We start from the raw sequence: 9,468 nt of genomic DNA, 5'->3' as shown, positions 1-9,468 counted from the left end.
GGCCTGAGCCCGCTTCAGCTATGGATCCTGCCCTAGGCTGTTTCAAATTAGTTCCTTTTAGGCAAGCCTACCTCACAGAGTCCCAAAGTTAATCTAAACTGGAAATTGGTGGCGTTAAACAGGACAGGAGACTTTATAGAATGTTGCAGTCTTCAACTTAGAACAGTGCCTCTCAACCTTGGCCCACCTGAAGATGCGTGGACTTTAACTCCCAGCTGGCTGGGGGATTCTGGGAGTTGAAATCCACGCATCTTCAGGTGGGCCAAGGTTGAGAAACACTAACTTACAACAATTCATTTAGTGACTGTTCAAAATTACAACATCGCTGAACAGAAGTGATTTACGACTGCTTTTCACTTGAATGTTTCAAGCAACTGGCAACTAGCTCGCATTTATGACGGTTGCAGAGTCCCAGGGTCATGTGATCCCCTCTTGCGACCTTCTGACAAGCAAAGTTAATAGGGAAGACAGATTCACTTAAGAACGATGTTACTAACTTAATAACTGCAGCGATTCACTTATCAAATGTGGCGGGAAAATTCGTAAAAAGTGAGCATTACTCACCTAAGGCCTGTCTCGCTTAGCAACAGAAATTCTGTGGTCGTAAGTGGAGGACCACCTGTACAGAATACGAGTTTTGCATTGATATTCAAAGCAGTCAATCTGATTCTTACTCACACGATGCTTTTAAAAAAATTAAAAGAGGCCTCCTCGGTTTGCTATGATGGTGTTTACGTCTGGTTAGTATCTTACATCTCACTAGAAGGTTAAACAATGCTGCATGTCATTAAAGAGGGAGATGAATTAAAATGTTTTCCTGGCATAAGGGGGCGTGATTAATACGATTAAAACATTGATCGCGAACCGTGTGGCTTTTAAGTATCACATTAATACATTTATGGAAAATAACGTGGTATTCAATCAGAATAGAGCTGGAAGGGACCTTGGAGGTCTTCTAGACTAACCCCCTGCTCAGGCAGGAGACCCTATACTAGTGATGGTTAACCTTTTTGGCACCGAGTGCATTCACACTGACCAACTGGTCTCTTCTGAGTTCCAGCACTCCGGTGCGCATCCTTCAGTTTCAGTGCACATGCACGCAACAGAGCCTGGAAGAGCAGCTGGTCCTGGGCGAAAGTGCCCACAGAGAGGGCTGTGCGTGCCACTTCTGGCACATGTTTTCCACAGGTTCACCATCACTGTTCTTGCCAGCCTCTGCTTCACTAGTTGTTTTTGGCTGCCATTAAAACGGGGAGGGGGGGCTGGTATTTGGGAGGGGAAGTTTAAGTACAGGAGAGGTTGTAAAAAGGGAGTTTTGGTCTGACCGTCTACTGCGCATGCTGGAGATTAGTGCTTGGTGTTGGTCAAGACCAACCGTCCTGTATACCAACCTGATGATGCTCCTTGAAGATGGAACTCAAATTACACCTAAGGGATTTGCAGATTGGACACTGGGATGAGGGTTACCAGGGGGAGGGGGTTTGGTCACATATATGTATGATTTCGCACGCTTTTGCCTCAGATCTTGCTTTGCTCAGCTGCTATCTTTTCATAACCAGTAAAAGTACTCTTAATTCTGCAAAATGGAGTTAAGTGGTTTCTTTCTTGGTTGTTAATGCCGGCTTGGACATTAAGCAAGGTCTAAGGCAAAAGCGCATGAAATCATACCATTTCAGACAAATGGATGTCCAGTCCCTTCTTCAAATCTTCCAGTAATGTTGCATCCACAACTTCTGGAGGCAAATTCTGTTCCACTGATGAATTGTTCTCACTGTCAGGAAATTCCTCCTTAGTTCTAGGTTGCTTCTCTCCTTGATCAGTTTCCATCCGTTGCTTCTTGTTCTGCTTTCTGGCGCCTTGGAAAATAAGTTGACCCCACTCTACTTCTTTGGGGGCAGCACCTCAAATATTGGACTACTGCTATCATGTTCAACCTAAATCCTTATTTTGTCCAGAGCAGTCACACCCTGCAACGGTTCTTCATATGTTTTAGCCTCTAGGCCTTTAATCCAGGGGTGAAATCCTCCCGGTTCGGCCCGATTTGGCCAAACCAGTAGGGACGATTGCCGTTGGTTCTGCGAACCGGTAGTAAAAAAAAATAAAAAATCTGTTGAGGATCACGTGGCTCAGCTGTGAACCCCGCCATTGTTGGAAGCTTTTTCCCTGCTTTTTAAAGCATTTTTTCCTGTCTATTTGGCTGAACCAGCAGGAAAAAAATGCTTTAAAAAGTGGGGGAAAAGTCAGCCACAGGCACCCGATCACATGACACCCCCCATCAAGCCACGCCCACGAAACTCTGCCAAAAAAAAAAAGATTTCACCCTTGTTTTAATCTTCCAAGTTTCTCTTTAATCACCCTGGTTAATTGAAGTTATAAAACCCATGATTAAATTTTGAGGCTCCTTTTTGGTATGTTGTGGCCGTGGGGGTCGAGGACTTACACAATTCACGAAAATCTTACACAATTTTTATACGTTCTTTGGCTAATGTAAAAGTATGTTTATCGGAGAGTCCTTTCCATTCGCTGCACAGTTTTGAAACTGTATTAGGCTCGGTGGAGTTTTTTTCCCCCCCTCCTGCTTTTCATCTCTGTGAAGAGAATTAGTAAGAGAGGGCTTTCAGCCTTTGTGGAGACCAGCTGTAAGAATTGGAAAAACCTGGGAAACAGATTTTAAGACATAAAAGGGGTTGTTATGGCGTGGCAAAGAGACAACAAACAGAATATTTGCTGCCTAATTTGGAGCGGATAATTTAGACAGCCCATGAAGCAGTCAGAGGTTGTGATGGGAGCACGCAAGGCAGACAGAGGCAGACACAACCTCACCCTCATCACAATGGCCAGGCTATTTTTAAGGGGTGTGTGTGTAGGGGGGGGGCGGGTCATCTCAGAGAAGGGGGGAAAAACGTGTTGTGCAGATGAAGTGCTGCTTGTTTATTTGTTTGAGATTTGGAATGCAACAGAAGAAAAATTAAAGGGAAAATAAGAAAGAAGGGACGATAGAAAATGAAGAAAAAAGGAAAGAAGTTAAAAGAAGGGGAGCGGAGGGAAGGGAAAGGAAAGAAGGAAAGGAAAGGGAAAAAAGAGGAACGAAAAGAAATGGAGAGGAGGAAAGGAAAGGAAAAAAAGAGTGAAAGGAAATGAAGAGTATGGGAGAGGAACAAGAAAAGAAAGGAAAGGGGAAAGAAGAAAACAGGAAGAAAGTAGATAGAAAAAAGGAAAGGAAAGTAGAAATGGGGGGGGGAAGGAAAGTATGGGGGAAAAACAAGAAAAGAAAGGAAAGAGGAAGAAGGGGGGAAAAGGAGAAAATAGAAGAGGAAGAAAAGAAAGGAAAGGAAGGAGAATTATAGTATCTTTCTATCTATCTATCTATCTATCTATCTATCTATCTATCATCCATCTGTCTGTCTGTCTATCTGTCTGTCTGTCTATCTATCTATCTATCTATCTATCTATCTATCTATCTATCTATCTATCTATCAGTTCCCATCTTCACTCATACTTTAACCCTTTTTAGACTCCAAATCCATCAATTTTCATTAAAGTCATAAATTTAATTTTTTATTCTTCCCCCAACAAGAGGCCCATAGAGGTAGTTCTTAGTCACGGACAGCAATAGGGAATTTCTCTCACTAAGCAAAATAAAACGCAATGTCATATCACTTAGCAACGGCAATGCTGGCAGTCCCCCTTGCTGCTGTTAGGTGAGGATTGAGGGTCGTTAAGGGAAAACCTCTTCAGAGCTTCCTACCGGCTTCCAACAGGCAAAGTCAGTGGGGAAGCCAGAGGGAAACCTTTCGTCCTGCATGGTTTGCAAGTAGGCTGGGGTGGATTAGGTGGCAGGGGGGGGGGGTCCCCAAACGTGGCAACTTTAAGACTTGTGGAGTTGAAGTCCAAAAGTCTTAAAGTTGCCAAATTTGAAGACCTCTGGATTAAGGTACGTAAGTGGCTGCTGCAGTGTGAGCACAACTAGCCACAACTACTACAACAATTGTAAGTGTGAGCATGTTTACCAAGCACCCAAATCTTAATCACATCACTGCAGGACATTGTGATGGCCCGTAACGTCAAGGATTTTATAATGCCCTGGCAAGACAACACTTGGAATACAGCATCCTGTTTTTGACACCATGATGTAAAAAAGAGGTTGAGACTCTAGAACTGTGATGGCAAACCTCTGGCACCTCTGGCACGCAGAGCCCTATCCATGGGCACGGACAGCATCGCCAGTTCCTCTTCTGGTTTCCAACATGCATGCCGGCCAGCTGGTCTTCGCAGTTGCTGGTTTCCGGTCTGTTTTGGGGTCTTTTTGAGGCCCTTTTCCAGCCTGAAAAACGACTGAAAAAATAGCCGGAAAAATGACCATGTATGTCAGTCAGTATATCTGGTTTAATGAAAAGAAGGACCAGGGGAGACATAATAGCAGTCTTCCAATATTTGAGGGGCTGCCCCAAAGGGGAAGGAGTCAAGCTATTCTCCAAGGCACCTGAGGGTAGAACAAGAAGCAATGGGTGGAAACTAATCAAGGAGAGAAGCAACTTAGAACTCAGGAGAAACTTCCTGATAGAACAATTAACCAGGGGGACAACTTGCTCCTGAGGATGTGAATGCTCCAACAGTGAAGAGATTGGACAACCAATCTGAAGTGGTTTTTCCTGCGTGAGCGGGGGGGGGGGTTGGACTAGAAGACCTCCAAGGTCCCTTCCAACTCTGTTATTCTGACTTATAAGTACCAATTGCTCAGCACTGTCACAATTTTGAATGAATGAGTAACCGAGGACCTATGGGAATGACATAGGGAGACAGGACTATTCCAGGCCTTGGAAATTGTTGGTAGAAATGTCCTTCTGGGTTCAGTTCCAAGTGGGGAAAAAGACACTGGAGACATGGAGGCTGCTTGGAAAGATGGTTTAATGTTGGACAGGATCACGTGGCTTGAGCTCCTGAACAGAAAAGGGGGATCAGATGCTTCCAGATGTTGGGTGAAGAAGAAGAAGAAGAAGAAGAAGAAGAAGAAGAAGAAGAAGAAGAAGAAGAAGAAGAAGAAGAAGAAGAAGAAGAAGAAGAAGAAGAAGAAGAAGAAGAAGAAGAAGAAGAAGAAGAAGAAGAGAGGGAAGGGCTGAAAGTTCCTGGCTTTATACTCTCTGTTCGGGGCCCCCCTCTCTGTTTCCTGTTCCTGTGTAAGAAATGTACGCTGGTTAGTTGTCAGACTCCCATGGGGCCAAGTTTGAGTTTCCAGATGCCAATCCTTGACTTATGATGATTCGTTTACTGACTATTTGAAATTACAATGTTACTGAAAAAAGTGACAGGGTTGTTTTGAAACTTAAGATTATGGCGGCATCCCCACGGCCATATGTACAAAGCCACTTGCTTGACACCTAGTTCATATTTTATGATGGCTGCAGTGTCCCAGGGTCCTGTTTTGACTGAGGCTTCCCAAGAGCCTGAAGCAACCTCCTTATCCCGACAAAAACCCCTTTTATTAATTGACTGTGAATTCTGCTCCTTCACATCCAGCAAAGACTTGCAAGGGAGGATTTACAGTCACAGACCTTCTCTGGCTTGGAGAGCTGCCAGGATGATATCTGCAAAACTTGGCAAGGAGTCTCAGAGAGTCACGAACCAATGAAGCAAACTAATGGTCTCCTGCAAACTCCACTCCCCTTTCGCTCCTCTTTTATTTCCTCTGGGAAGGGCCATTCATCATCCACCTGTGGCCTTCCTCCCAAGTTGACCCCTGTTCCTTAGCTCTTCCCTTCATCTGACCACTCTACGCATGCGCACACTGGGAACAGGCTCCAGCTGTTCTTCTGCCTCACTGATGTCTGACTCTGAAGGCAGCTGATAACTGTCAGACGGCTCTGGCCCTCTCTCTGCCTCCGATACAGAGCCCTCATCAGACCCTTCCCCAGACTGGCCCATCTTCCTCCCCAACCTCCTCACTGCCCGAATCTGCTGCCAGCTCTACTGGCCACTGCTGGGCCACAATAGGTCCTGTGACATCCCCCCCTTGCAATTTTTACTCACTTATGAACTGCAGAGATTTACTTAACAATGGTGGCAAGAAAGGTCATAAAATGGGGCAAAACTCACTGTCTTGTTTAGCAATGAAATTTTTTTGCCAGTTCTGTCCATTCAAGTTTGCTCTCAGTTCTCATCCCTCGCTGTTCTGTATGCTCAGAATAATATGGGGCCCATGTTAAGTTTAATACGTGACATTCTACACGTCTGTGATCAGGACCACGTACGTTATGAGTACAAAGGGCAGCCTTTTATATTTATTTAGTTAATATCTCCCTGCACCATCTTCCCAAGCTGGCTGTTTAGAGAACTGAGCAGAGTAGTTTAGGCTACCTCAGTCATAACTTGGTCTCATTGAAATTAATTTGCTTCTAGTTGCATGATAATAAATTGCTAGTGGATTTTACTGGCACTTAATAGAATTTGTTCAGTCTGGATGCTTTCCACAATAAACAGCAATAACAAGGTTGAAATCTGGCACGAATGAAAAATGCAGTTAGATGGCAGGAAACCTTAAACAACATAAAGCGTGTGGGTGGAATTTAATTTGTCTTTCGGACTTAATGAACCCCTTGCCCCTCCTCAAAGCAGCTGGTTTTATTCTTAGTAAATTGACAGGAAGCAAAATAGATTAATCTTAGCAAGAATCGAATCGTTGAAATGCAAACATATGGCAGTTTTATTTTGCCTCTCTCTGGATTAATGGTTTCCTGAAACTTCTGTTTCTAAAACACAACAGAGTTGGAAGGGACCTTGGAGGTCTTCTAGTCCAACCCCCAGCTCAGGCAGGAAACCCTATTTCATTTCAGACAAATGTTTATCCAACCTCTTCTTAAAAACTTCCATTATTGAAGCATTCACAACTTCTGGAGGCAAGTTGTTCCACTGATTAATTGTTTTCACTGGCAGGAAATTTCTCCTTAGTTCCAGGTTGCATCTCTCCTGGATTAGTTTCCACCCATTGCTTCTTTTCCTGCCTTCAGGTGCTTTGGACAATAGGTTGACCCCCTCTTCTTTGGGGCAGCCCCTCAAATATTGGAAGACTGCTATCGTGTCACTTGCAAGAATGTGCTTTGTAATTAGCAGATGGATTTAAGGGCAACTTTAGAAGTTGTTCCATGTTCCTCTTGATATAATTTGGATTCATGCTATTGTTCAGTGTTTAGGGTACAATGTTTCCTAGCTGGAAGAAAATGCTTTTTGCCTCCATTTGATAATTTTTGGAGAATGAAGATGGTTAAATTCATCTGACTTTGAAAACACTGTGAAAGGTAAAAGTGTTAAAGAAATGCGAGGAGGGGTACCGAATATCAAATGATATATTCAATTGTTCAGCTAAAGACAATCAAACTGAATAAATTGCAGATAACAGGTTTTGTGATTTCCATTTATTTTGTTTGATTGGTTTTTGTTTTTGCCTTTTTAAAAAGAAAAACAGCAATCTTTGCCATAATACCAAAAGGAAAATTAGAGCAATTATCTATTAGAATCAGGTTTCTGTCTTGTTTTTTAAAAAATTCGTCCAAACGCTAAGTATAATTACAGATATGCTTTCAAGGGGGGTGAAAGGCCAATCATTTTAAAATGCTCCTAGCATTGTTCCTTTTTATATTATAGCCTTTATTGTCATTGTACATCATGCTTAAATGAGCTCCTTTAAAAAAAAAAGCATGTTGCTCTGTTACAAAATGATATTTTAATGAAGCAAAAGTCTTGCTTGCTAAGTTGTGCCAAAAATAAAGCAGGCATCGACTCATCTTTATGAAATGTACATATACAAGTAATTGTCTATTAAAGGAAAAGAAATAATTGGTAAGAAAGTCATCATTACCTAACTGTTAAAAGAGGAGCGGATGAAAAAGTTAAGCCTTCCCTAATATTGCATTAATGAATTTTGGCCACTAAAATCCCGATACAGGTAGTCCTCCACTTACGACCACAATGGAGCCATTGTTCCATTGCTAAGAGAGACAGCTGTAAAGTAAATTTTGCCCCATTTTAGGACTTTCTTACCTTGACTTTCTTGATATTGAATGAATCACTACAGTTACTAATTCAGTAAAATGTTTGCTAGGTGAATCTGGCTCTCCGTAGACTTTGCTTGTCAGAAGTCACAAAAGAGACACCCACCCCTGGGACACTGAAACAATCATAGATACATGTCAGTTGCCCACATTTTGATCACATGACCACTGCGGCTGTTGTGACAGTCGTTAGTGTGGAAAAAAAACAGCCATAAGTCACTTTTTTTCAGTGCCATTGCAATTACTAAACAAATGATTGTAAGTCAAGGACTACCTGGGATTGTGAATAATAGTGGATGGAGAGAGATTAGATCACACTTGGAATTCACATCCACTTTTGGTTGCCACGATGTAAAAAAAGATGTGGAGACTCTAGAAAGAGTGCAGAGAAGAGCAACAAAGAGGATTAGGGGACTGGAGACTAAAACATATGAAGAACGGTTGCAGGAACTGGGTATGTTTAGCTTAAGAGAAAGAAGGACTAGGGGAGACATGATAGCAGTCTTCCAATATTTGAGGGCTGCCACAAAGAAGAGAGGGGAAATTTATTCTCCAAAGCACCTGAAGGCAGGACAAGAAGCAATGGGTGGAAACTTATCAAGGAGAGGAACTACCTGTATTGCAGCTCTCTGGAAAATCTACTTGGAGGCTAAAACATATAAAGAACGGTTGCTGGAATTGGGTTTTTCTGATGAAAAGAAGGACTAGGGGAGACATAATAGCAGTCTTACAGTATCTCAAGGGCTGCCCCAAAGAAGAGGGAGTCAAACTATTCTTCAAAGCACCTGAGGGCAGGACAAGAAGCAACGGATGGAAACTAATCAAGGAGAGAAGCAACTTAGAACTGAGGAGAAACTTCCTGACAGTTAGAACAATTAATCAGTGGAACAGAAATTGCCTCCAGAAGTTGTGAATGCCCCAACACTGGAAGTCTTTAAGAAGAGGTTGTTTGTCAGATACAAAGCATTTTCTCAGCAGGCCACTAGGTGGCATAACGATAACACCAAAAGGCCCACCAGTAACAATGGTTGTAAGTTCAGAAGAACAAAAGAGGAGATGATGCTTGCACATCTGGAAGTCTCCATAGACCAATTGCTTCTCTCTTGCTGAGCAGCAGAAAATTTGGGTTCAATTGTTATCATAAGTCGAGGATCACCTGCATTGGCCAAAATGTGTCAAAACTGAGTGATATGCTTTAAAAATAATCCTTGACTTTGTTGGGAGAAATGTCCTTCTGGGTTCAGTTCCAAGTGGGGAAAAAGACACTGGAAACACGGACGCTATTTGGAAAGATGGTTTAATTGTGGACAGGTATCACGTGGTTTGAGGTCCTGGGGGGAAAAAGGAGGAGATGCTGAGAGTTCCTCCATTTTATGCCCTCTTTGGGCTTTTGAATTTGAGCTTGTGTTCAGATTGGTTGTCA

This window comes from Natrix helvetica, assembly GCF_964273705.1.
Source record: "Natrix helvetica genome assembly, chromosome: Z".
Lineage (NCBI taxonomy): Eukaryota > Metazoa > Chordata > Lepidosauria > Squamata > Natricidae > Natrix > Natrix helvetica.
This window is presented reverse-complemented; position numbering follows the sequence as displayed.